General features: G+C 44.2%; 1 protein-coding gene across 2 annotated transcripts in view; it reads right to left on the reverse strand.

The window, feature by feature from the left end:
- ST8SIA5 (ST8 alpha-N-acetyl-neuraminide alpha-2,8-sialyltransferase 5) overlaps positions 1 to 27,689 on the reverse strand; it is a 410,270-nt gene that overhangs the window by 200,667 nt on the left and 181,914 nt on the right. The window lies entirely within an intron of this gene.

The following is a 27,689-nucleotide window of genomic DNA, read 5'->3' on the forward strand; positions in this document are numbered from 1 at the left end:
TCGAGGGCACGTGATCTGCTTATCAGAGCTTGCAGATTCCCCGTTGAACAATATATGGAAGAACAACCAGCGCAAAAAAAAACCCGCCCGCGAGTGGTGCACGTGCACCACTGCTAGGCATATGTCCTCAATTATCGCGCCCGAGTCTGGGCACGATAATTGAAAACCTATGGGCTTTGGTGCGCCTAACAGACACCAGTAGACCATGCATCGCGAGGGGTGAGCCCTAACAAAAAAGTGTAAAAAAAGAAAAATTGGCTAGAGGCAAAAGTTTTTTTCTGGTTTCAAAAAAGTACACATTATCATGGTACCCCCGGCACTGAAGTGAACTACCTTGTGTGTGGATGTGCTCCTTGTGAAAGGGCAGCATGCTGTAACTCATAATGAAGTCAGTCAGTGGCTAAAGCAGGCAAACATTGCCAACTGATGCATGCTGAAGTAGGTGAAATGAACATGTGAAGGACACAGTCACAGACTAATGGATGAAGTCGTGCTGAAAACTCCCATAAGTTACTATGTTCTACATACTTTTAGTAAAATCAAAAGTTCTTGGCTAACACAGCCCCAGAATAAGCTATCCATCTGGCATTGGCTACTAGACTCACCTTTTAGAAAGAAGGAAAAAAGAAGGGAAGAAAGGAAGGACAGGGGAGGCAAGAAAGAAGGAAAGAGACAAACAAGAAAAAAAGGTCAACAATAAGGAAAGAGCCAAAAAGAAAGAAGGAAAGATACAAAAACGAAAGGAAGGAAAGAGCAAAAAATGAAAGAGGGAAGGAAGGTAAACAGCAGGTAAAAAAATAAAGAAGGAAAAAAAATAAAGAATATAAAAATGCTAGAAAAAAAGAATAATAGACAATCACAGTAACTAATAACCGCATCCGTGCGGCGCGAATTCCCCGCCCATGCTGACTCCGCCTTGCGCGGGCGGAGTCATGATGGAACGGTTCCGTCATCAGCACAGCTCAGCCGATGCTGATGACGAAACGTTCTGTCATCAGCATCGAAGGGGATAACCCAGGGTCTGTCCCCATTTCTTGTAGTTTTTGTTTTCTTTTTTTCTGCTATTTTAAGGTGCACCGACTTCGTTGACACTTTGTCCAACCCTGGAAAGGTCAACTTTCATGGTATGCAATAACATATGTAATGCGATGTGTTTATTTTGTTTGGTGTGACAGAGTCCTGCACACATAAGTGCGCCAAGAGACACATTCCATCACCTTCAGTCATTACCTGTGAGTTGTTTTATAGTGCTTAGTCAGCATTAATATAGTAATCGTGACTGTTAGCGCTTCCCAACATTTCTTAGTCGGCATACAGCTGCTTGCATGCTACCACTGTCACTCCAAGTTCCCATACAGAAAGCAAGAATCCGCCCCCTACACTGCCCAATGACTCAAGATCCTGCTGGTTGCGGAGCCTATGAGAATGAACTCATCAGGCTTGAGGTTTTACCAGGGACTGGAGAGTCCCAGTTACATCACAGTGGAATGCTCTTAGAGTCCAAGCACGCCCCGCTCTGCGATTGTGGAATGAAAAAGAGCTTCTTGTGGATTGGCCTCAGAACACCATGTTCCAAATTTACAATTCAACCTTTGTCCCGAGTCGCATACGTCAGTGGCGGGTAGAGTGTGTGGTTGAATGTCTCACAGGTGGGAAGGGTTTGATGGTGTGAAAGAGGCTCCCAGTCCTCAGTGCTTGGATTTATGTACATGGACACTTGCATGCTTGTGCCAAGAAATGTGAAGCAGACACCGCTTACATGCAAATAAGCTAATATCTAAACATTGTGATTGTATTCCTATGTCACCGTTACCATTGAAGGAGGTTGCCCGGCCCCTGTATAACTGCCTGACCTGTCTGCTGGGTGATGCTTGGGCGCCTTCACCCCATGTCTAGTCCTTGATTCCTGCAGACCTACGCCCTGTGACGCTTTCAGCCTGCTCCCACCCCTCTCTGGTCTGTCTTCTCTCATTCTTATACTTTTTTGTCCCTCTTTTGTTTTTTACTGTTCTCTCTTTTTGTGTTTCCTTTGCCTTTTACCCTCTCTCATTTTGTTCATCTTTGTCTCTTGTGCTCTCTTTTTCTGTTTCCATTTTACCTTTTCCCTCCCTTAGCCTCACTTTGGTCTCTACCACCCTTTCCACCCCTTTAGGCGTCTCGAGAGCACTGCTAGCTTCGCCCCATCCACTCCTCCCCCTACCCAAGGCCTTCTTAATGCAGCTGCAGTGCAGACCCATTGATGTGCACCAAAAGCAAGCCTGCCTGCATCCCTCCGTGCTTCGACTGCACCTTGACCTAAGAACCCTGGTCCGCCAGCCATTCACAGCAGCCTTCAGTGCTACTCCGCCACTACCTTCTGCTCCTTCAACGCCAGGCACCCATCCCTCACTGCCCCGTGGCCTCCACCATCTGGAAGGAAGGCATAGTCTCTTGCCCAACCTGCGGTTTGTCTTGTCCAACCCCCAAATCCACTGCCAACTCTAGCTATTTTACACACAACCCCACCAATTCCTCCACCACCTCAGATAACACACACCCCATCCTCAACTACCTCCTCCTCAACACACACCTTCTTGACAAGCAAGCCATAGAAGGCTGGGACCTCCTACACAACCTCTCTCCAGACCTTCAAATCCTCACAGAAACCTGGCTCAACCCAGCATCTTCCCTGGACATTGCGGTGGCTACAGCTCCCGGGTACAAAATCACAGAAGGAATAATTCTGGAGGTGGCCTTGCCATTGTCTACAACAAGGAAATCTACTGCTCCATTACCTCGGCTCACACAAGCACGTCACTCACCCCAACCCAAGGAGAAGCTCTACTATACTGCCCACCAGACCTAGATCCAAATTTAGCTTCACCCTCACAGATTTCAGTGCGCCTCTGGCTCTCACATCAAACTGCTTCATCCTGCTCCCTTCATTCTGCTCGGTGTCCTCAACTTCCAACTAGAGTACTGGCCCCATATCTACTGCTCTCCTGGAAGACCTCAGCATCTTGGGACTCACCCAGTGGGTGAAAGACACCGACTCACTTGACTGGACACCTCCTCAAATGCATCTCCACCAACCTTCCCAACATCACAGTAGATAAACACACCGTTCTCAACTGGATGGACCACTCCCTCATTTATTTCAGTATGCACCTCCTCTAACCATCCTGAACTGCCAATACCCAGATTGCTTGATACAATTGGAGCAAAACTCCCTGAGGACATAGATCTCCACGCATTGGTGTCGATACTCTCCCCAAGGCAGCCTAACATGCGTCATCATGAACTTCAAAACATGGATCACTGCCTGCGCCGACTGCTGACTCATGAAGTGTCAGAGAGACAGAGAGGCCCTGAGAGCACGAGAAAGACGCGACAGACAGAAAGACGGGAAGAGGGTGTGCGAGAGACGAGAACAATATGGAGTTCTATAGAAAGCAAGATGAGATGATGAGTCAGTAAAGGGAAAAGGAAAGAGAGAAAAGAGGGAGGGAAAGAGCAGGGGATGCAAGAGAAAGTGAGGCGGGTAAAGCGAACCAGAGACACAAAGTGTGAGGGAGAGAAACAGAGAGGGGGCGGGTCAGCAGCTGCCACAATAATTCTACCTCTTTTGGTATGTCGAACTCCAATGTTCACTCCGGCTATTAGGCGCTATTATTGTACAATCTCTGTCTAGCGCTGCGATGCCCCTCGGGCTTGGTTAGTGCTGGAGACCCCCTTGCATAAGTACGGGCCAGTCTGTGCTCACCTCGTTATTTTTGTACAGTTCTATACAGCGCCTTAATGTCCCTCAAGTCTGGTTAGCGCTCTACACCCCTGTACATAACGCCTTTGGCCCTGTGCTTACTTCTGGGGGTGCAGTGAGCACTACAGTATTCTTATATAACCTTTATACAGCGCCTCGGTGCCCCTCGGGTCTGGTTGGCGCTTGAGACACCCTTACATGAGTCCCCCGGGTCCTGTGCTTACCTCCCGGGGTGCAGTGAGCACTATGCTATTCTTGTATAATGTCTATACAGCGCCTGTGAGCACATACGCTAGACAGACCGTGGCGCACAACCACATCCGGCCGTTCGCCACCGCACGAGCCATGGCAGTGCTCTAAACTCTGTTTACTTCCTGTGGCTTGCTCTGAAGGTAGCCTGAGGGATAATCAGAGGCCATTTGTTTATTTTAAACCACGCTGCTCAGCACGGTGCTAGTGGCCATGGGGAGTGCAGGCTGTGCGCGCTGCAGGACGGGGTGTGGTGGAGCTGCTGCTTGTGCGCTCCGACTCCCGCTGCGTACCTGTGATCCTGTGCGTGTCTCCTGTCTGGGCCGGGCTGCCTCCGCCTAACTCCCCAGCCATCGCGAGCTCTGTTGCAGTAATGGTTTTGATGAGGGGCGAGGACTCGGCGACTTCTTGGGACGGCGGTCGGCGCGAAATGGCATAAGAAAACCGCCTGCCATTTTTGGATTCGGGGGCGTGTTTTGGCGTTCTGAGTGACGGATGATGTCACAGTCCAAAGAACGCAAAAAAACACGCCCCGAATCCGAAAGAGACGGGGCTTGAACTGAGTGATGCCCCTCTCATCCAATGGCTGGCCTCTGTTTAGGAAGCCAGCCAATGGGGGAGAGAGGCGGGTTCAAGCCCCCCTAACTCCAAAACATAAAATCTTCGGGACTCCTCCCACTGCTTCGCAGTGCGACGGTCCCTCGACCTAAAAAACCTAGATGTGGTGGTAAACATACCAGTTAGTTAATATACCCATGTATATGCACCTTTGCGAACAGGCCCAAAACAGTAAGATAGGCCAGAGATTACTAAAATGATTTTATTAAATTCATTTTAGAGTTTCAGAGCAATAAAGACGTATTTCTATTTTTAAGGGGGGGGGTGTCATTCACCAGGATGGTAAGTTGCAGCAAAGAGTTTGCTCCACGCTCCTGATAGGATATTTTTATCCAGGGCTGGCTAGTATACTAATAGCTCTGCATTGGAGAATAGTTTCGTTTTTAGCCTCTATTCTAGGGACCACTATTACTGCATTAACATTACCTAGTGGTAAACAAAAATATTTTGTTGAAATCTCCTAATGGTAAGATTACAAAGTAATTTTGGACACAAATGGCGAAAAGCTCTTCCATTTGTCAATATAGAAATATTATGGTTGACCTGTTTCAGCCAATATTACAGTCCCTACTAGTGCCTGTGGCCTTCTTCAGGAGTGTGGTCCCAAAATTAATTTTTATACCCGCTGTCATTTCAATTGAAGTGTTAGGTGTAGTGTGGTGTGTGCAAGGCGTGTATAAAATTATGGTTATAAAAGCAGGTAAATCAACTTGTTCTTATATTCTCTCCCGAACACTAATTATAGAAGAGTCCCATATGGTAGGACGTCATCATTTCAATAAAGCTAGTTCATGATTGTTTGACATTAAAAAGGGTGTGTAAACCTCTGCTGTCATCACCAGGAGGATCCAATGTTTGCATCTCTTCTTGTGTACACTTCTAAGCCTGCCTGGATTGATGTGGCAAATTGGTGATCTGCAGACTAGAGACCAGGTGGGACAGGAATGCCATCTAGCTTTCATCATAGTTCGCTCCCAGTCTAAGTCCCCTTTCTCCTAATCCATGACTGTGGGATAATTTGACCAATTTGATTGATTTCGATGGGCCAGTTTCTGGGGCGCTTGTGTCGAGTCTGGAGGAAAGTATATTTGTTTAATTACCTTTTCTAACAGAAAAAGTGTTAGCAAATGTTTTTTTTTCAAAGATTCAATTATTTGATAACATCTTCTATTGAAATAAATGGAGTACCACTGAATTCAATAGACAGCCGCTTTTGCTGCATTCTCTGAAATACACATTAACGTAGCTCAATCAGTATAATGGAAAAGGTCCAGAATATAATAAAACATGTAAATTTCCCCATACAATAATTCCTCTAATTGTGAATGGACATAGTTTAAGTACTATCCAAAGAACTATATTTTGTCTCAGGAGTTTGTAGAAATAATCCTCAGAGAATCCCATCCTCGTCACCAAAAATGGTGTGATATATGTCACACTCGAACACTGCTTTGCTCTGTAAGAAGATTTATTCAAGCAGAGATGAAACCTCACACCACAGTCTTGCCAGGCACAGCTGGACTACCAACTGGCAGATCAACCCAATTAACCACATTAGGTGACCATGGAACACAAATAGATCATAATGAATTGCAGCACCAGCCTATCTGAGACTGCCTAAGTGTATTACAGCACACGCATTCCATTTACTTTGGCCGGAGTGTCCCACATATCTCCAGAATAGCGGCACAATGGGCTTGTAAATAAGTCCCTGTGAATTTACATCATCTGTTAGTTTTTCAGGTATTTGTCCGGCTCTTCTGGAGATATTTAGGGCACTCTGGCCAAAGGAAATGGAATGTCTGCTTCTCTGATGATTATTTCTACAAACTTCTGAGACATAATATAGTGCTCTGGATAGTGCTTAAACCATGTGCATTCACAATTAGAGGAATCATTGTATGAGGAAATTGATATGCTTTACTATATTCTTGACCTGTTCTACTGTACTGATTTAGGTACGTTAATGCATATGTCAGATTGTAAGGGGGGAGATCACATTGGGGCGGGGGAGCACGGGGCAAGGAGGAGCTACCAGCCCTCATCTGTGGGAGTTTAGTTTGTTTTTCTCTGATACCCCGAGTCTCTCCCACTTATGCTTTGCAAACTGAGCCATGTATAGTCCTTCAGCACTTGACTCTCAGTGGAAGCATTGGCAAGCAATGACAGCCTTTTTTCAGGGAGGTAGTATGGGGATGCTCGAGCTCAGTATTTAAGAATCACGTACAGCGTAATAACTGATTATCCATCTCAATGTTTTACTTTCAAGACAAAAAGTACTTTATTGCACACTAGAACTAAATACTGCACACACAATGGTGTTCATGGTGCTGAGGTGTGATGCTGCTACCTGGTACTTCACCTTTGTCTCCCCTTCTTGTGTATGGCCCAGTGTCAAAGTAATAGCCTGATAAGGCTCAGGTGCAGTTCACCTCTCTATAGCAAAGCGTGCTCAGTCTTTTAAGGTTCACGTTTACAGGTTGGGTTTGTTTGCTCAGTCCATGGTGGTTTTGGAGCAATCGTGCAGCTGCTTGGCCTTCATCTCCTTGCACTCTCTCTCCCGCTTCTGAGAGAGTGTGTGAACAGGCAGCTCCAGCAGGGCCTCCTCAGTGGTAGTTTGCACCCTCAAGGCAGACAGGTCTTCTGCAACGTTGTTGCTTCTCATCTCTGATGGTTCTGAGGAGCAGCCTCATGGACAGGAACGGCAGACCCTACAGGAGTGTAGCTCGCAAACAAAACAGGTGCTCTGCGATTGGTGTGACCCCGTTCGGGCTGATCTCATCTTGGGCACTCAAAGGCCGGTCTTCAAAGGCACTGAGGCCACACACAGGCTACTCACTGACCTCACTTTTCTTGGGCAAGGCGTCTCAATTCAGACCACAGTTTCTTCTAGCAGAGCATCAAAGGTCAGCAGCTAAGATCAATCCACCATTTATTCTAGCACAGTCGCTAAGATCATGCTGCAATTTCTTCTGACCACAGAGGCCAGGTTGACTCTTCTCTTCTCCTGGCACAATGGCGGTAGAGACAAGGCTGTCTCAGAACACAGCCGATGATCTTCAGGTTGAGTCATCATGGTTCCTTCCAGGAATCACAGGTGAGAGTCTGTTATCCGCCAACACCAGGGCACACAGATCGTTCTCTGTTTTCTTCCCTTTATGGAAGGCACCACCAGCACTGTGGTCACGCTGCACCTTGCTTCTCCAGAATAGTCACTCCTACTGCAGGGAGGGAGTACTCCTTTCCTCTCTCAGCAGACAGGCTACATTCTAGGGCCTTCAGGTACGATATGCCACTCTTCCAGCGAGGGGAAGACTCAGGTGATGTCCCCTCATCTCTAGGAAGGTTAATGTCAGGAGGTCACTGGCGATGCTTGTACAGCAATCTTCTAAGTACTCAGAGGTGTACGTGCCTTCTGTGTTGTAGAGCACTTGCATCCGCAACAGAAACTTGGGTAGTAAAAGCAGAAAGGGGATGCATATCCTTTGTCTACAATTTTGGAGCTGGTTTGGGGGGTTCTCCTGTCCTCTCCAGGCTGCTCTCCAGGCACAGCCTTTGTGTAGAGGGCTTTTTCACACAATAGAGTTGTCTTCAGCCTGGAGCACCTACAAGGGAGACTGTGAGAAAGTGCCATCTTTCTTGCATTGTATACCCCCACCTTTTGCTGAATTGCTGATGTGCTTTGACTGAGTGTGCCCTGGGTTCCTGTCAATCCGGTGCCCAGGGCCTGTGTTCCTTCCCTAAAACTGTATTGAAGCTAAAACCCAAATGGCATCTCTGGCAACATGTCAGCCCCTGTAAAATGGTACCATGGGTCCCGAGGGCATTGTGACCAGAGAAGACCCCTAAGAGCTGCAACACTTATTGTGCCACTCTTAGGGGCCCTGCACCCTGACACACACACTGCCTTTGCAGGATGAGTGTCTTGATGCAGAACTAAACAAAGAGTCGACATGGCACACATCCCTGTGGGCCATGCCCACAATCCCACTGCCCTGGCATACATCAGTCACCCCTATAGCTGGGTGCTCTATGCCAGTGGTGTGGGCACAGGTTCATGAGCCCCGTGCCCCCACAGTACCGTGAAGTGATGCCATTAAGAGTATATGGTGCTGGGAGGTTGTCATTACGAACTCCACAGCACCATAATGGCTACACTGAAGAGTAGTAGCACAAGAGATTACAAAGTTCCCCGATGGGAAATATAAGACACAAGAGTGCGTGCAGCGTAGAGGGAGGTAAAAGGGAAAAGGGCATTTCCCTTTTTGGAACTAAAACCCTCACACACCTAGCAAGCTAGATGTCATGCTTCATCATATGGGTTCTGCTCCTCGTCAGACTAGCGCTGCAATGTCTGACGGGCACCCGTAAAGGGGCTCTTTATCAGAGATCTTTTGTTCCGGCCATATGGTGCATGCGGGTGAGAGGGCGAGTGAAATTGTAGTCGTGAAGTAGTGGTGAATTAAAAAAGGTGGGTCAGTCCACAGGGAACTTTATTAGAGTGGCTGACACCCTTGGTTAAAAAGGGTGGGAGGGGAGATATGTACTGGAAAAGTTAACAGCAGGACATCTATGACCCTCTGGTCAGGTCAACATGTTTCTTGCCGTCATGGCAATTCTTCAGGACCTAAGTGCTCAGTACTACACAGTGAAAATGAATGTAAATTACAGCCTTATTGCAGGAGGTCAATAAGTTGGCAGGCCAGCAGGTACGGGTCAGGGCACCAGTCGCTCTGACGCCCTGACCAGGCTCGTGGGGGTAGGTTTTGACGGTTGAGACCGCACGCGTATCAGGTATCTGGCACACTGGTGCAGGTCCCACGGGAGCAGACTGCGAGGCGCCTTAGGGATTCACCTAGGGTCGCATTGCTACAGCAGGACCTGCTGGCCTGCCAACTTATTGACCTCCTGCAATACGGTTGTAATTTACATTCATTTTCACTGTGTAGTACTGAGCACTTAGGTCCTGAAGAATTGCCATGATGGCAAGAAACATGTCCCCAGTGCCTCATGCGGTTTTACACGGCCAGCAGGGTCAGGTCTTTTCCTTGACCGCTGTTTACTCCATTTTGCTTGCAGCAGGTCAGGATTTATCACCGTTATTGCGATCACCATTACACATAAGGAACATACAGCCCTGAAGAGTCACATATTCTACACGGTGTGACGAAACACGTGTCGGCTGGCTTATGTCAAAATGTACTGATCAAGATTGACTTATAAATCTATTCTTCATGCAAAATTTGGAGTTTGACCTTCATTCCTTCAATTATAATGAACATTGCCTCAAATTTGGGGTTCTGACATCAGGACCTATTATTCTATAACGTGTGCACAGGACCTTGTATTAATCTGTTTAGTGTAGGCCTCCCTACACCACTGTCTGGGTTTGTTTCCCCTGACCTGTTTGCACCGCTAACTGTGAATCAGAAGTCTTACTCAGAATCACACACGCTTGAGCACCAGATCTTCCTGTCCACTAATCCAACCCCATCCTCCTCGTCTACACTTGACCCTCTTAGAGACTGGGACTCCCATGAACAGCGGTTCTGCTCAAACAGCAATACCCCTGGTGCCAGCCAGGAACCGCAAATCCAGCCCACTCTGCACCCGCCGAGCCCAGCCTGTGCCCAAGTGGACAAAGACCTTGAGGACGTCCACCCGGCGATTCTGACCTGGAATCCAGTGCCCAAGGACCCTCCTCGACGACCCAGATGACGCCTGCAGTCTCAGAACCAGGGACCCCTCCAACTGCGACCAGCAGAGGGTAAGATTTCCCGACGCCGATAGACACCGCTGCACCCGGTGCCCCCCTGCCCCTTGTGCCCAACTCCGGGGTGCCTACCTACCCTCCAAGATCCCAAATTACCCCTCGAAGTGTTGGGCACTCCAGAAGATCCTCCGTCCCGAGACTGCAGCCTTTTTTCCCTTTTCAAGATCTCCATTGAATAACATTTAGCGCCCGACGGCTCAAAAGCACCCTGCACCCAGCCGCCCGAGTGCCTCTGGCAGTGCAACCTTTTTCCTATCCTACTTCCCCATTTACCCTGAGCAAGTGACCAGGAGCCCAGCTCCCACAGCCGCGTCGCCTGCTAGCCAGCAGCCACCAACCGAAGGCACTCTGCCTCTCATTGGATAACATACCTCTACACCCGGCTGCCCCTGTGCCGCTGAGGGTGTACCAACTGTACCTACCTGACCCTGGGAGACCCCTGAGTCTATGCCCAGAACCTTAACTCTACCAGTCGAGTACTTACCTAAAAGCCGATAACTCACTTTTCTTCTACAGGCTAACATTGACTGGTTTCACTTTGAAATTCTTTTAAGTGTGCAGTTTTGGAACTTTAAAATATTCACCTAAAATCAGCCGAATTACGAATTACGATTTACTCACCTGTTATCAGGGGAGACCTCAGTATTGCATCTTTGAGCCCAGTACTGACCCTGAAAAGTAATTCTAACCGTACTTACCAGTAACTTGAATTTCCTTCCATATGATATCCTTGCCTGATTTTTGCTAAAAAAGTTTCTAAGTGTTGATTTTTGAAACTTACAAATATTCTCTAAAAATCGTGCCAACGATAAAAACGTAATTACTTGCCTGTTTTAGATAGAGGTCCCAGTGCTGAACCGAGGAGTCCAGCACTGGATTACAAAAGTAACGTGAACATACTTTACCTGCGAAATTGAAATCCCTTCCATAGGATAACATTGGTAATTGTAACTGAAAACGTTTCTGTCAACTTTTAAAATACAATAATATTCCTTAAAAATCACTACTGTAACCAAAACGCTTTTACTTAACTGTTTACAGGACATGTCCCAGCACGGAATCTAGGATCCAGTCTTGTGGTTAGAAAAGTAATCTACAAAGTAATTAATTGCATTTAACTGAAAATTCCCATTGAGCTCAATGTTGCATTGTGTTTGAAATTGTGTTGCCTATTGCAACAAACTGTAACTATTGCATTCAAAAAGTCTATTGCCTATTTGAATAGTATTTAACTAAAGTAACTCATTTTAAGAAAGCATATTTTGATATCTTGTTGGATCTAAAATAAAACAACTATATCTTTTGATACAAAACAATTGGTCTAGAGTTCAGTTCTTGTGTGTGTGAGACCATTTGCTGACTGAGTGTGTACAACACATGCTTTACACTGTCCTCTGATATTGCCTTACTGCTCGACCAAGCTATCACTTTAGAGAGAAAGGTTATATCTAACTTTATCCTCTGCCAAACCACTGGGGACTGGGGACTCTATACACACTGTACCTTACTTTGGTCCAGTATACATAGAGCCCCTTTCCTACAGAGACACAAAGAGGCATGAGCTTTCTGCACTTGGTGGTTTTCAACTAAACTGTAAGAGTGAGCAGGGAAGGACAAAATGCTGGGTCTCAACTAAAGAGTTTGCTTCACTTTATACAACAGAGCCTGCAGTGCCGCCCTTCACCCCTACCATCCACCAAATGGCAGCGCTTCAGAAAGACTAATTAGCTGCTTCTGGCTGAACATAAAGCCTAGCTTGGTTTCTAAAGGAGCCTTGTATCCTCTTCACTTACTTCAGTGTCAAGGTCTCTTCCCTCCAACATCAGGAGAGTCAGCAATACAGTTTTTTAATGTCCGAGAAAACAACCTCACTTTCTTCTTGTACAAAAGGACAGGCCACAGGTATCCTAAATCAGCCCCACAGGCCTCCTTTATTCTTTTTAACCTACACATAGCATGCATATACTACGCAGACTACACACACAAATGGGCACAACATATACTTTAGATGTTAGCACTGTAAGTTGGCACATAGAAGCGAACTTTAAACAAGTGGGCCAAATAGGCCTCCACTCAGTGACACAGATAAAACAGCCTGAACACAACTATAGATTCACAAAACGTGGTATGCAGTCACCACCACTCAATGTGCTAAACCCATGACAGGGTTAGCAATCCTCTATCTGTCAATGAGGATGCACTTGGTGCACACTCCACGTCACAGGACAGCACTAGGACCGTACTCATATCAAGAGAAGGGCTAGGCGTCTGCGCACATGTTTGATTAGCGTGACACCAGAGCCCAAATGAGACACCAAGATATGAGATAAATTCAATTGGGCACTCAGGGAAGGGGAACATGACTGGGCACTATACGAGGGGCATGTGTGTCCCAACATATGGTGTTATGTGTTGCTGACCCTGTAACTAAGTGGCCACAAGTACAATATTCTCTGCTCTGGAATATCTTGGGATTCCCAGCCTGCTGCCCTTGACCCCCAGAAGTATACAATTCTAACCGAATTTTATGATCCTCTCAGAATAGAAAAATATTATTGGTTCAAATGTATTAATTTTTATTTTTTACACATCCTTATAAAGTGCACTCAAGCTGGGGGTGTCAACTACAACGCAAAGCGATGCATCCGTTAATTCATTGTAGTGAAAACTATCAAAACAACTATAAATATATGTGTACTGTAGAAGACAGAGTCAAACAAGGAAAACAATGTGAAGCTCTAAGAAAACAATAGTTGAGGTGGAATTGATAGATGGCAAGACACAAGGGGTGAGGATAATAGGAGAAACTGTTGATGGAGTAAACTAAGAGGCTGCAAGCAGTATCAAGTAAAACACCAGTGGTCTAGTATAGATAATGTTAAGTGAATAAAGTGTTGTCATCAAAGGGTGGCTATGCAAAATAGATCAAAAGCATATCTGTGCAGGATGAGGTGTAGGAGGGGTGAAATTGAAGACAAGTGGGTGTCAAGCTAGAAACTACACAAGGAATATAGACAGGAGGTATAGTGAAGAATAAGCAGCAGTCATTTAAGAAGTATGTATAAAGGACTAACAAGTGGAATGACCCAGAGGGAACAAAAAAGAGAAAGGTTCAGTATTTTTGGTTTCAGTGTAGGTCGATTGGGAAGGAAGAATGCCTGATGCCAACAAGAAACAAATTCAAGATTGTTGCTGCTAATCTAGAAAAGGTTTGTGTGGCCATTGATCGAGTGTTGGCTTTCTTGCACTTAAGAGTGACATTCTGGAGACGTCTATTTTTGATACCTCCAGATATTTTGGTGGTTGCAAGAAGCTAGTCATGTGTCTTGAGATATAATGCCTTGTAGGTAATACATGCTAGTTTAAATGCTAACTTGGCCTCTAGTGGGAACCAGTGCACGCCTTTGAGTACTGGGAAGATATGGTCAAATTTTTAGCACTGATCAGAAGTGTAGTCACTGAGTGAATACAAACTTTGATGTAAGATAAATGAGATAAATAACCGCTTTGATTGGATTAAGCAAGATGAAGGAATGTCAGGTAATTTAGAATTGCCAGTTTGTTATCTACTGCTGTGTATTAATAAATAAAAGGATTAGAATTAGGATAGGGGTAAGTGAAAGAGTAAGAGTTATGATGTTTTTGTGATGTCTCTTTTATATACTATTCTGTAATTTATTTCTATGGAAGTTGCTGTGTTTATTTTTATGTGAATGATCATCAGTTGATCGGAAAAAGTTACTAAAGAGTAGGGGTTTTTATTAGAGTCAGGGTGAGGGGAAAAGTAGAGTTAGGATTAAGGACTTGTGACATGGGAAAGACTATAATGAGGTGAAGATGAGGAGATAAGATCCTTATATATATAACTGATACACTGACAAGGTAATGGTAGCAGAGAAATTATGAAGGTAACTGCGGGTGAGAAAGTGGAAGAAGTGGGAATAACACTGATCATGTTACCATCCCTCCTGATATCTACAGAAGCAGTTGTTTAGACATTTGATGCTGGTGACATACTGTTTATGGTTTGCCCACGTATCAATTACAATTGTGATGACTAAAGTAGGTGCCTGCCAACATGTTGCTGGTGGTATTTTTCTATGGGTTTCAAGTTCTTAGGAATTTTCATTAAAGTGTTTTTGCTTGTGAAATGCCTTATGCAAACCTCATTTCCACATTTGCTCAAATATGTGGATTGGTGGAGAGGTGGAGAGGTGCAGAGGTGCCGTAATAGTGAAACCAAAGAATTCCACAATTATCCTTTCCTCTCTAAATGATGGGCTGGGTACCCATAGTAGGTGTTGTATTGTAGGTAGCAGAGGGGTAGATCCCAGCACTCAAAAGACATGGACTCATGCCAGGATAGAATTGTTGCTTTATTTGCTGAGCAGGACCTGCAGCCGCCATCCAGAAAGCAAGGCTCAAAACTCCCTGAGAATATTCAAGCTTCTAAAAAAATATTCTAAAGAAGAACATTAATGATTCCCAGCTAACAGACTAGAAAGCTGACCACTGGTGTGATAAGAGTCCAGCTAGTCCACTATTTCCCCAAGCAGACAAAACAATTAAAGTAAAAAAGACAGGAAGAGATGTAATAGGGAATATAAAATAGGAAAAGAAGAAAATAGTAAGAAAGGCTGTAAAATTAACGAGAAATGATAACAAATAGAAGCAACAGCCATGTGAAAATGGCAAGCCTATTTTTTGACAACAGAAATACGGTGAGATTCCAGATGCATTCATCCTCCAACTTCACCTCACCCTTAATCAATTTTACCACATATGTGGATGGCTGAACTTGACATTTCCCACAGTGAAACTAGGAACCCTCGCAACAACCACGTCACCAATCCTTACTTTCCAATCAGAAATAGCATTAAGTTTATCAAAGTACACTTTTCTCTTAGCCTGGGAAATCAATTCTCTCTTCACACTTCTCAAAACAAATAGCATCTTCAATATTATATCACCCCCCCCTGTTCTTCCTGTATAATGCAGGGAGCAAAGTGATTCAAGGTTTCCTCTCTTTGAATAGTTTGAAGGTGTGACACCTGCAGTGGAACGTGTCGTCAACTTGTATTCTATACTTTTGCATACACAAGTCTTCCAACGACTTCATGCTCCACAGGCATCTAAACACATTCCTTCAATAGATTTGGTATGTTTAGAACAGAAAATATGAGATTGTAATAACCAATGCAACCACAAATAGTAAATATGAGATTGTAATAACCAATGCAGCCAAAGTGCAATATGGGTATTACATGAACATATAGAGTTACAGAGAAACCGAGAAAATAGAAATAACTATTTTGTTATGGACATGATTTTTTTTATGTATATGAGCATTTGTATTAAAGAGCGAGTGCATGTGAGATATGTGTGCTTGAAGATGAGGTAGTATGCTTTTTAAAATAAAATAAAAGTTCTGTTTTCTTTGAGACGTGTGTATGAAATATTCAAGACGTATTGCCTAATTATGGTGCATAAATACTTTGTACACAAAAGAAATTAAATATTTGTGCATATTCATGCATAGAAAATAAAGAATATAAATGAAGATAAAGTTACTCTGAGCAGTTCATGTACATATTTATATCTTTTTTAGTTGTACCAACAGAACTTGAATTGAAAGATTAACGGAGGTTGTTGTTTTTACTCACATTCCTTTAATATCCAGTGTTCAACCATGCCATTAGTCTGTGGGTAATACAACTCATACCTCTTGTGTGAAATCCCTCTTGTCCTTGAAAAATCCTCTATTTCTTTGAAAATCAACGTGTCACTATTGTCGGTAAGAACCATTGAACTGATTCCGAATCCAAAGGCCATATCAATTAACTTAATCACCGACTGATTGGTTATTTCACAATAATTTCAGGCCATCTAGAATGCATATCCATTAAAAACAAAATGTAGGTTGGCACAGAATCAGCAGACGAAGGACCCAATATATTTCAGCGGAAATATACAGGCAAGATTATCTCAACAATTCTCTACATAGCATTAAAGAAGTTTCACCTTCTTAGATTTATCAATTAAGCTATAATCAACATAATTACATAAAATCCTTTCAACTTGTAGATCCATAGCAGGCCACCAATAACAACCTCTCAGTTTTTCCATTGTCTTGCATATATTTTAATGCCCATCATGGGCAAGTTCAATGAGTTTCTTCTGCAAATTTGCTGGTGGTATTAATCTAGAGCCTTTAAGCAATAAACTATCCTGCAGTGGCATCTCATGACATTTGAAACCCCTCTGGTCAATTTACTATTTACCTTACCACCATTACTTTCACAAAATAAATCACATACCAATCTTAGTGTCTTGTTTCTAGCCAACTCGTCCAGCCACTTATTCTCAGTCACACAGCCATCAGTAATCAAACAAACTTTGATGTTGTCCTCTCACCGCCATTCATCAAAATGGTCATCCTACAGTGCAACAATCCATTTGCAGGATTGAGATGAAATGTCATCTAACTTTTTTTGATCAAAACCTCCAGTAGAGGTTTGTTATCAAAGTAAACTTCAAACCAAGCTCCTGACAAAAAAACAACTTCCCAATTGCCCAAAATACTGCTTTACGTTCTTTCTCAATTGTATAGGATCTGCACTCTGGGTTGTATAATGCTCTGAACCAAAAGGTATGGTAATTACCTTCTCTCTTTGGACCTGTTTCAAAACTGCACCTAGGCCATCATCACTAGGATCAGTCACTAAATGACATGGAAGTTAAAGCACAATAGTATGCAAACTCTGTGCTATACATAAATGAGATTTCACATCTTCAAATGCAAATTGACATGCCTCATTCCCCACAAATTCCACTCCAGTTTTTTAAACAACAGATGTATGTTACTTGACTTACTGGCAACATTTTAAAGCCATATTGAATTTAAATTTGTCCCTAGGAAAGTCTGAATGTCTTCCTTTGTCTTAGGGTGTACTCCATTCCCAGAGACAGCATGTCCCAGATAATTACGTTTTCTGCACTGCATGTTTGCGTTTGAGGGCATACTTTATTTATGCAAAGCTTGTAGAACCTCCCTTACACTCTCAGTGTTGTTCACTAATGTCACCTAAAACCCCTGGTAAGGTGCCGAACAAGATGGTGATGAGCTTTTGAAACACCACTTCTACAGAATGGCATTCTATTAAATGTTATGTTCCAAAGGGCATAATAAAGGGTGTGAAATCCTTAGATTCTTCAGTTGGTCTGATTTGGTGGTAAACTGAAGTTATGTGCAGCGTGGTGAAGACCCTAGGTCCAGCAAGGATTCCAACCATTTCGCGTATACTTAACTGCACACCACCCTTTTGTTAAGCTTGTACAAATCAATAGAAAATCTTAACTCACCAGTTGCTTTGCAAGCAATCATCACAGGAGACATTCACTCTGTGGCTTCTACAGGTTCTATAATGTTCTCTGCACATAACTAATCTAGCTCCTTTGCAACGGCACTCCTACCACTGAGTGGCCTACCTCTGACTTAGCAGGGCACAGGCATTGCTCATAAGGTAAGGTTAATGTTATGTACATATTCCTTTCTTTACGCTGAGTCATCCCTAACTGTGGACAATTTGTTTGCCTTTATTTCCCTATTCAGTTCATGATCAGCACATGCAAGTGGACCCTAGACCAGATAAACTAAGGCCTAAACACAAACCACAATAACAACATAGCACACCACAAATTTGTTGCACCCAGAGGCATTCTGTACCAAGTGTAAATAGCAGTAGTCAAGAAGGTAAGTCTCTGCCTTACCTATTGAAAAATGCAAAAAGAACAGATGTTGGATGGAATGCTGAATTAATCAAACACACACCCCCAGTCACAGATCTGGGTTAAATCCATCGTTTTTTTGCATGCCACGCCCTTCCAGTTTATACCCAGCCATATGCAAATCAGTCTTAACCCTGTGCCCCATGGGAACAGTCCAGCCCGAACTGCTGTAGATGGACCTGTTGGAAATGGCCCTTTTTTCAGGGTTTTCCCAAAACTTTTTGCTTCTTCCTCTTATTTTTTTCCTGACCTGCTATTGTTTGTTTTAGGACTCTGGGCACTTTACCACCGCTGACCAGTGCTAAAGTGCATACGCTCTTTGCGTAAATTGTGTTATGGATTGGTGATTCCATGATTGGTTATTTGATTTACTATTCAGACCAAGTACAGTGCACTGTGTGTGCCCAGGGCCTGTAAATCAAATGCTGCCAGTGGGCTTACAGCACTGGTTGTGCCACCCACATGAGTAGCCCTGAAAACTCAGATCTGCCTCAGCAGTATCTGTGTGCAGTTTAGTACTGCAATGTCGACTTGGCAAGTGCACCCACTTGCCAGGCCCTACCCTACCCTTTTCTTAAATATTATTCACCCCTAAGGTAGGCCCAAAGTACCCCTGTGGGCAGGGTGCAGTGTGTGTGAAATGTAGGACATGCCCTGATGTGTGTGGCATGTCCTGATAGTAAAATACTGGCAATTTTGTGTTTCACTATTGAAAGGCTATCTGGCCAATAGGAAAGTATGGGAGTTAATTAATAACATTTTATAAACATAACTTCCCATTGGGACCAGATTGGAAAATAAAGTTTAGTATGCCTGAACTCAGAATCTAAGGATGCATCTTTTAGTAAAGGTGATTTTTACATTCTGTGTTTGAAAATACCACTTTTTGAAAGTAGGTATTTTCTTGTTTAGCCATCCTGTGTGCCTCTGCTAGGGTGTGTATTGACTGTCTGGATTTGGAGTGATAGGGGCTGGGCATGTACAGTGGCTCCAGAGAGTCTGGCTGAGTCAGGGCTGGGCTGAATAGACCTGGGCTGCATTCAGAGTAGTGGGAGGAGATTTCCCTTGCACCTGAATAGGCCCTGTCTGCTTTGGACAGTGCTGACTCCGCCTCCTGCTGGGAAGCTGGGCCACAAAGACCAAACTGGTTTGGACTAAGCACAGACACTCTCTGCCTGAGAGGATAAAGGAATTTGGAGTATAAATATTGGGGCCAAAACCCCTAAACTTCAGAACTCTTTTGGACCAAGAAGACTGCCAAGAAGAAGAGCTTGAGAAGCTCTGAGGGGAACTACCACTTTGATGTGTGCTTTGCTGTGGTGGCTTGCAGTGTCTACAAACTTCTTTATTGAGTTTCTCCAAGGGCTTGAGGTAGAGCTTGCCCCCTGTTCAAGAAGTCTCAGGAACAGCAAAGACTTCAAGTTCTTCTGAGGACTGTGTGTTTTGTGCTACCACAGAAGAAAAGCAACCTGACGCCGTCTACAACGCTGCTGCTGACTCTGTGTCATGAAGGTACCACAGAGGACACTGCAACCTTGGTCTCACCGACGATGCCACCTGACGCTGCCACTGAGCCGCTGCTTGCACCGCAACCTGAGGGCACTGCACTCCGCACCACCTCGCTTTATCCTGCCGCCCTGGTATCCCGGAGGACATCACTCCACGCCGACATCAACGCTGCTGCTTGCACCGTGGTTCGAGTGCACCGCTCGTAAGCTGAATGACACACCTTCCTCATCCCACACCACAGCCTTGGCCTACCGACACCGGTGCCATCGATTCCAGTTCTTCAGCCAGCGACAGTGGTTCAGCAACAACGATGCCTCTGCTTGCATCGTGACCTGCTAACACCACGATGAGCACCGCATCACTTCGCACTGCAGCCCTGTTCTCACTGACGCCGTTGGACTACTGTCACTGAGACGCTGCCTGCACTGCAACCGGAGGGCACCTCACGGAGCACCCTTGTACTTCGTATCGCAGCACCTGACGCCAGCCAAAGCCGGCACTCCTGAATTCAACAGAGAGGAGTTTGATCTGCAATGTGTGTGACTTCAATGGCCCGACAACTCCTGCACCGACCTCCGGAACCAACACCTGCAGACACAGTGCTTTTGGAGCTCAACGAGAGGTCACCGACGCCCTGCATTTCTAAAGGTAATGTTTTGCAGGTCTTCCCAACGCTGGCCCGCAACGCCGCGGTCGGCCAGAGCTGTTTGGATTTATTGTTCACGATGCCGTGATACCCCCAGACGGAACTATCGACTTCAAGGAACTTTATTTTAAGTCTATTTTGAGTTCTGTATTGTGGCTTTTTATTATTTTTGGTCTTATCTTAAGTATATAAAAATATTGGATATTTTTCTAAACTGTTGTGGTGCCCTTTTGTAGTGCTTACACTGTGTTACTGTTGGTTATGTGCAAATGCTTTACACACTGCTTCTAAGATAAGCCTGACTGCTCGTGCCAAGCTAACAAGGGGGGTTATTTTAGGAGTGTAACTCCCTAATCCTGACTAGATGGAAGGGTCCCTACTTGGACAAAGGTGAAACCTTTGCCAACTAGAGCCCGTATTTCTAACACCGCCCATGCTAATAGGGCGGCCAGACATATAGCCAGTTCTTGGACAGCCCTTACTCTGTCGAGCCGTCAGAGAAGTATGGCCAAGGCAATGATGGAGTAATCACAGCGGTGGGCAAACTTAAGGTCTGCCTGCATCATAATCAGGCAGTGCGGTCAATTGTATTGGCGAGGAGGGAACTCCGTCACCATTGTGATGGAGTTCCCTCTCTACCAACATCTAAATCAGGCCCTTTATCTCATTGTATTTCAAATTATAAATGTGAACTACAAATATATATTGTTTTAATGTAAATATACAAAAAGGGCTGTCTAGCACTGTTCCCTCGTGTGCCCATCACAACATGGTTATGAACGGGCTTGTGAACCAACACACACCACATGGTCTATGTGCAGTATCTCAGTTAAGAGGTACACCCACCAAACAATAACATCCCCTGTCAAGCACTCTAATACTTCTTTGACCAGTCACGTGTCTAGAATTTGGCCGCCCGTTGCAGTCCTTGCGTTTGCTGCCCCGCAGCAGCCGCATGTAAGAGCGAGGGGGGGACTGCTGGTAATTCCTGTGTTTGCCGCACCTTGACGGCTGCAAGTAAGAATGGGGTGGGGCCGCAGGTAGGAATGGGGGCAGCCACCCCAAAACTCGTGCCACACGGGTGGACAACCACCCCAACCCCTTTGCTATGCCACTATCATTGATCTGTGCTATACCAAATGTACACAATATAGAAATATATAGCCCAATTGTTGAACAACTCAACTCAACACCCAAAAAAAGGGGGGTTTTTGAGTGTGCCGCACCTCTCTACTGGCCTTGGGCCCACCCGTCTCCGTTATATGATGAATGCAGAGCTGTTAGCTCCTATGGTGTGCACTACCACTGCCCCTGTTGCTCCCAAGAGGCAATTTGTTTAGAAAAAACAATGAAAATTCCACCCGCTGTGGGTTGCACCACCAGAGATCATTAGTACAAATATAAATGCAGTCAATAAAGAATGACCATGAATTGTTGTTTCGTTTTTTGTCTCTTCTTTATTCAATTTTCATTAGGCAGCCTAATGAAAATTGAATAAAGAAGAGACAAAAAACGAAACAACAATTCATGGACATTCTTTATTGACTGCATTTATATTTGTACTAATGATCTCTGGTGGTGCAACCCACAGCGGGTGGAACAATATAGAAATATATTGGTCTTTCAAGAGAAAGCTAAAGCCCTGCTCTAGTAGATGATAACATTGGCTCGTGCAATTATTAATTGTTCTACTAGATGTTTACACAGTATATTTTAGGTCTTGTGCAAGCACTAGTGTTATAAGAAATATGGTCCTGCTATGGGATAAAGTTCCTGTTTCCATTTTATTGCTCACAAAATTTTATCTGAACTGGGGTTTTATGATATGTTATGCTATGTGAAGATGTTTGGCATAGTGCACTAATCACCTGTGAGAATATACAGGTGCTTTGGCAGGTGTGCAGATTTGTGATCTACATAGTGTTAATCGAAGAGTCAGGTTTTCAGCTTCTTGCGGAGCTCAAGAACTGAGCGCGGAGGCTCTAACGTGTTGAGGGAGGTTGTGCCATGTTTTGGGTGCGATGTAGGAAAATGAGCGACCTCCTGCTTTATCTGCCTTCTGTACAGTGAAACTGTCCCAATAAATATCTATAACTATAACAAAGATAAAATCTTGGCCATCCATGGTTGACCATGTATAAACCCCTGATAACCATGCTTTGTTCTTGAATATTAAAGCAGGACTGGTTTGCGCTATGCATTAAATGAAAATAAGTATATACCTTTCCTGAATAATTACATTCCAGCTTTCTTCACCCACCAACGCAACACGCTAACAATGAGCTCTCCTTTCAGGTCACCCTCTTCCCTGTGGTGGGAACCTTGTTTTTCATCACACTTAGGTTCACAGTTTCACAGACCTTACAGCGGCAAGAAGATCAGCGCTTTTAGAGCACAGCTGATGGCGTGGTTGTCAACAAGACAGCCTCTGCCAGAACCTCATGCAGCTACAAACTGCAAATATACAAGAGGGATAACATTGTCATCTCATGCACAACACTGATGTATGTGTGTTAAAGGTAAAAATAACAAATATTGGGGAAACCAGTAGGTCTTGACCTGGCATGGAAGCTTTTGTCTTTGTCAATGCTAGTTCGGGTTTGCAAACTTTATTGTTGGAAAAACCGCTGGATACTTATAAATCCTACAAAAAACTGTGGCTAAAATCAATAATATCTTTTTGTTCTAAAAAAGCACACGTTGCCACAGTAGTTTATGGCACTAATGGAAACGAATTTGTGTGTGGATGTGCTCCCTGTGACAGGGCAGAAAAGGATCAGAGCTGTCCTAAAGGGGCTGCCTTACACAGCTGAGCTACCCCAGTGGACCTACACTGTTCCTTTTTATTTCAACGGGTCATTTTAGCTGTTTGAGTGGGTCTGTCTCTGTTGGTCTGCAACACCCACAGACACACAAACATGCTCTCTAGCTCCAGTTCCAATAAAGTCATCGAGGAAATCAGGGGGAATTACAGATTTGTAACAATCCTTTTCTGATGGATTTTTATAGTGTAAGGTAATATTTATCAAGCACCTTCAACTGGTGTTTTTGGGGGAATTTGTATGTTCTTTAATAAAATACATTATTTTTTCTTCTGTGTAATGGACCTTAATGTAAGGGTTTTGTTATGGTTTAGGTGTATATTGCCTATGGCTGTGCTCAGCAAAGTCTGAATAAATTGCACCTCAGATAATCTAATGATTAAAGACTGATGAAAAATGGCGAAAGCGCTCTCTCTCTCTCTTTCTCAGGGAATTGGAGACGACTCCGTGAGAGGCAGTAGGTAGCCTGTGAGTTTTGGGTCCTAGCACAAGGAAAGAAACGGGCCCCTTTGGCTGCTGTTTGAATTATAAGATACAACAATTGCCACTGCACCTGCTGCACCAATGAAAGCTACACCTCTGATGTGAGGTACAGTCATATCTGTAAGTGCGGCCCGGCCCCGTCATCTGAGACTCTGCCCTGCTGGTAATACAGTCAGCCTTTTGGTTGTTGAATTGTTTTGAGGAAACACATCACCGTCATTCGCAAACATAGTCGTCAAGATATGAGGGCTCAGGAGTCTACATCCACATATATGAAGTTTGCATGGACAGGACCTGCACTAACAACAGCACATGAAGGCGCATAAGGTTAGTGAAGACAATAGTTCTGAGAAAGAAGAGGTGGTTCTTGTCCCGTATAAGCTCCTGGCAATACGAGTCCTGGTGTTTATGATCGGGCTTGACAGCACAACTATAGCCAGGCAATTATGTGAGAATCCCCAGGAAAGGGGCTCAGCTCCGCCCACGTGTTGGGTAGCAGGAGTACATGTTTTGATTGGGCAGAAATTACGTGCTTTCATAAAAATTGTTGCCCTCTACACAGCTGTGATCATTTTATTTATCCAGCTGCCTGATCTTGAACTTTGAGGGACACAAACATGGCATTGCAATGCTTTTAAAGTGTCCTAGATAACGAGACCATTTATGTTGTTTTTCGATGCCAACAGCATAGATTGGAGGAGGGCAGTCATTAACCTGCAATAATTTTTAGGTCAGGCTTGACAGTGCAACTGCCACCTTACCTTTTACCTTACACTAATATTCAGTGCTTAATTTGAACCGGTGCTTTCCGGCACTTAATTGGTTTCCGGTGCTCGGCACCGGCACCCAATTGTCAACACGATACTTAGAACAGTCTACCACTTGGCGGCGCTGCTCATCTAATTTAGAGATGAAAAGAACAACGGTTGTTTAGGAATACAATATACATTAAAATAGTGCTAATACCTGCCTCCCCAGCCATTCCTTTAACTTTAGGGACCTGGAATAATCTGAACTGTCGCATTTAAATGCGAGAGAGATGATTAGTAGTCATTTTGGCAGCGATGACAAGGGAAATGGGTGGTGCAAGCTGCATTGCCCTCCAGGTTAGAGCCCTGGCCCTTATTATTTTACAAATTAAACACTGCCAATATTATTCTACAGTTCTTTGCTACCACACAAATACATATGTATTTTTATTCTATTTACTTGTAATTTTTCACTTTACCATACAACATTCCTTTGAAGCCACACCTATTGGCATTGCTAATGCTTGTCGATACTGGAGGGCTGCAATCTCCAGTTTAAGCGAACATGCCTGTATCAAAAACCATATACTATAAGGTTTATCCTTAGAATTGGGGAAAAAATACACAAACCTGGTGATATGGGGTCTATCCCCAGGCAGTTTTACCTGATTCTGGGGAGAAAATTGCTGACATTTGCGACCTGTGCTAATGGTAGAAGGGCAGATTTTAGGTGGGCGAGGGGATCAAGGCAGGCTTCAACGTGCCTGGGATAGCAATGTCTGTTTCCCCTTACTGCTGGAGGAGTCGAGGAGTGCCAGGCTGTGCTGCTGCCACCACTCCTGTTCTATAGAAATAAAGACAAATCCAGTATCTCTGGGCCCTAGAAATTCTCAGGTCGGGAGGTTGTGTACCTGATAATTCCAGGACCAGAGACACACAGAATTACGGGTGGAGAAATTCTACCCAGAGTTTCACTCTGGCAATTGAACTCCATTTGCATTCAGCCCCTCTGTGTCAGCATGTGTATAACGTGCAACAGACAAACTTTAATCCACGTCCCCTGGCAGAAAAATGAAGATCTGATTGACTAAAGCAGGGTTCTCCAAAGTTGGTCCTGGAGGGCCGGATCCATGCCAGATTTTTAAAATTTCCCCATTTAGATAAATGTAGTTATATTAAAATTCTTGCATGGATCCGACTTCCAGGACCGACTTTGGATAACCCCAGACTAAAGCTTTGAGATCAGGTTCAATGTCCATTGAAAGAATCCCTCCATAAAAAAACAGCTAAGACCTGGAGCTAATAGTGTTACAAAGGCATGTGGAAGTGTTCTTTAAGAAGCCTTGCCAGCCGTCGGCCGCTGCTGCCAGCCGCCTATTCCTGGCAAAGCAGAGGGCACACCGGGCTGCCATCTGAGATTACTGCCACCAAGGGCACGTCGTTTCTGTGTCAAAGCTGCTGGGAAGTGAAGGTCATGCTACATCCATCTGCAATGAATGGCAATTTCAGCAGATCTGCACCAAGTAGAGTGTTTAGTATGTTTATTTGGACAAAGAGGAGCATATGGTGTATTCAGCCTGCACATCCCTTCACAGTTTGTGTGAGTTTTCATATGTCTAATAAGAGACCATGTTAATATGCATTCCTATAGGCTAGTAGCAGACATGCAGTTTATCAAAAAACATTAACTATATAACTATAGAGTTGCCAATCAGAAAATAAAAAAGCTAGACATTTAAAGAAACCTCTGCACAGCCATGACAATGTTTAGACTGCTGAGGTTCCAAGTCCTACCCTGGTACCTATTTATTTGTAGGTGTATTTATTTGTTTGTTTTACCTAGCCCAGACATGCACTGTTCAGTCATTTGAGGGCACCATACAATACATTGGGAAATGTAGGTTGTGTAGTAATTTGGTTGAGTTGAGTGCATTATGTAGGGTTAATGTAGTCAGGAGATGGCTAGGCGCTTCCCTGCTCTTGGTCATCAAACAGATTGTCTATTCACGACAGATGGATCTCAGCAGGAAGGTGGGTGTGTGGATATGTAACATCAGGTAACATTGCAGTGTCAGTAGTGATAGGATTTATTGCAGCATTTGGGTGCATATTTCCTGCTCAACTATCGATCCTGCTGGGGAGAAGTAGAGGGCGCACTGGGACCTAAGAAGAGAGGCATGGCCAAGAATAACCACAGTACCTATACAGTATCCAACTGAACCGAACCTTTAAGCGATCAACAACTTCCCTTGTTATTCAACGTAGGCTACATGCTTTGCTACTTGGGTGGGGGTTTTCCCTCTCCCCTTCAACCCCAAATTTGGATCTTGTCTGCATAGAGTAGGTGAGGATGATTATCCCTAATATCAGGCCATCACAAGTAATATGCCAGTGTTATTATTGGTAAACCTACAAGCTTTCAGAAACCAGTGATGAACTGCCCAGAAGGTAAGTCTTGTATTTTCCATGTACATATGACACAGCGGTGGCCTGTGGTCTTGAATATTACTTCCAGGTTTGAATGGCTTTTAGTCTCAGACTCACCTCCTCTGGATTTATATCTCTTCCACCACCAGTTTACATCCTCTACGGCTCTCTGTCTTCCTAAATCTTGTACCCTTTTCCCCTATGGGCCTTATGCTGCTACCATTTCCATTTAATCTCATCTACTCTACAACACCCTATTCACATCCTTTCCTTACTTTATCTTACCTTCCACCCTCATGCTTGTGGTGTGTGTCGCTATCAACATAAAAAGCTTTTCAAAATGAAAAAGGTCAAAATATAGGCTTTGTCTGTGCTTGTTCAGTAAGCCAAAACAAGGAGAAAATATGTGGAACAGGGATAGGATGATGAAGCAGGGAAGAAGCAGAAAACAACTAAGAAAGAACACAGTAGCCAAAACAAAACGTTTCCCTATAGAAATCCACATTGGAAATCTACAAATAAGCAACAACAAATTGATTGTAAGGATGGTAAGGAATACTTTTGCATTTGCTAAAGAGAGATCCTACAGCTTCCGAAAAGTACACCATTGCTAAATCAATTGGGTCTCATTTGATCCATTTTAGGATTGTAAAAGAGCCTCTAAGTAGGAACAGGGCAGCAAGCCTCAAACAATAGCCCAATGAGTAAACCAAGTAGGGCGGCATGGTTTCAGGAGAAAAACAAAGAAGCAGACTCATCTAATTTTGTTTTTATGAGTTGATTTGAAATAGACCAAAGCAGAGGGGTGGATGTACACTCTGTACGTGTACGAGCGTTCATCATGCTTCCCACAGTAGACTTGTTAATAAATGAGCGGCTTTGGTAT

This window comes from Lissotriton vulgaris, chromosome 3_1, assembly GCF_964263255.1.
Source record: "Lissotriton vulgaris chromosome 3_1, aLisVul1.2, whole genome shotgun sequence".
Classification (NCBI taxonomy): Eukaryota; Metazoa; Chordata; class Amphibia; order Caudata; family Salamandridae; genus Lissotriton; species Lissotriton vulgaris.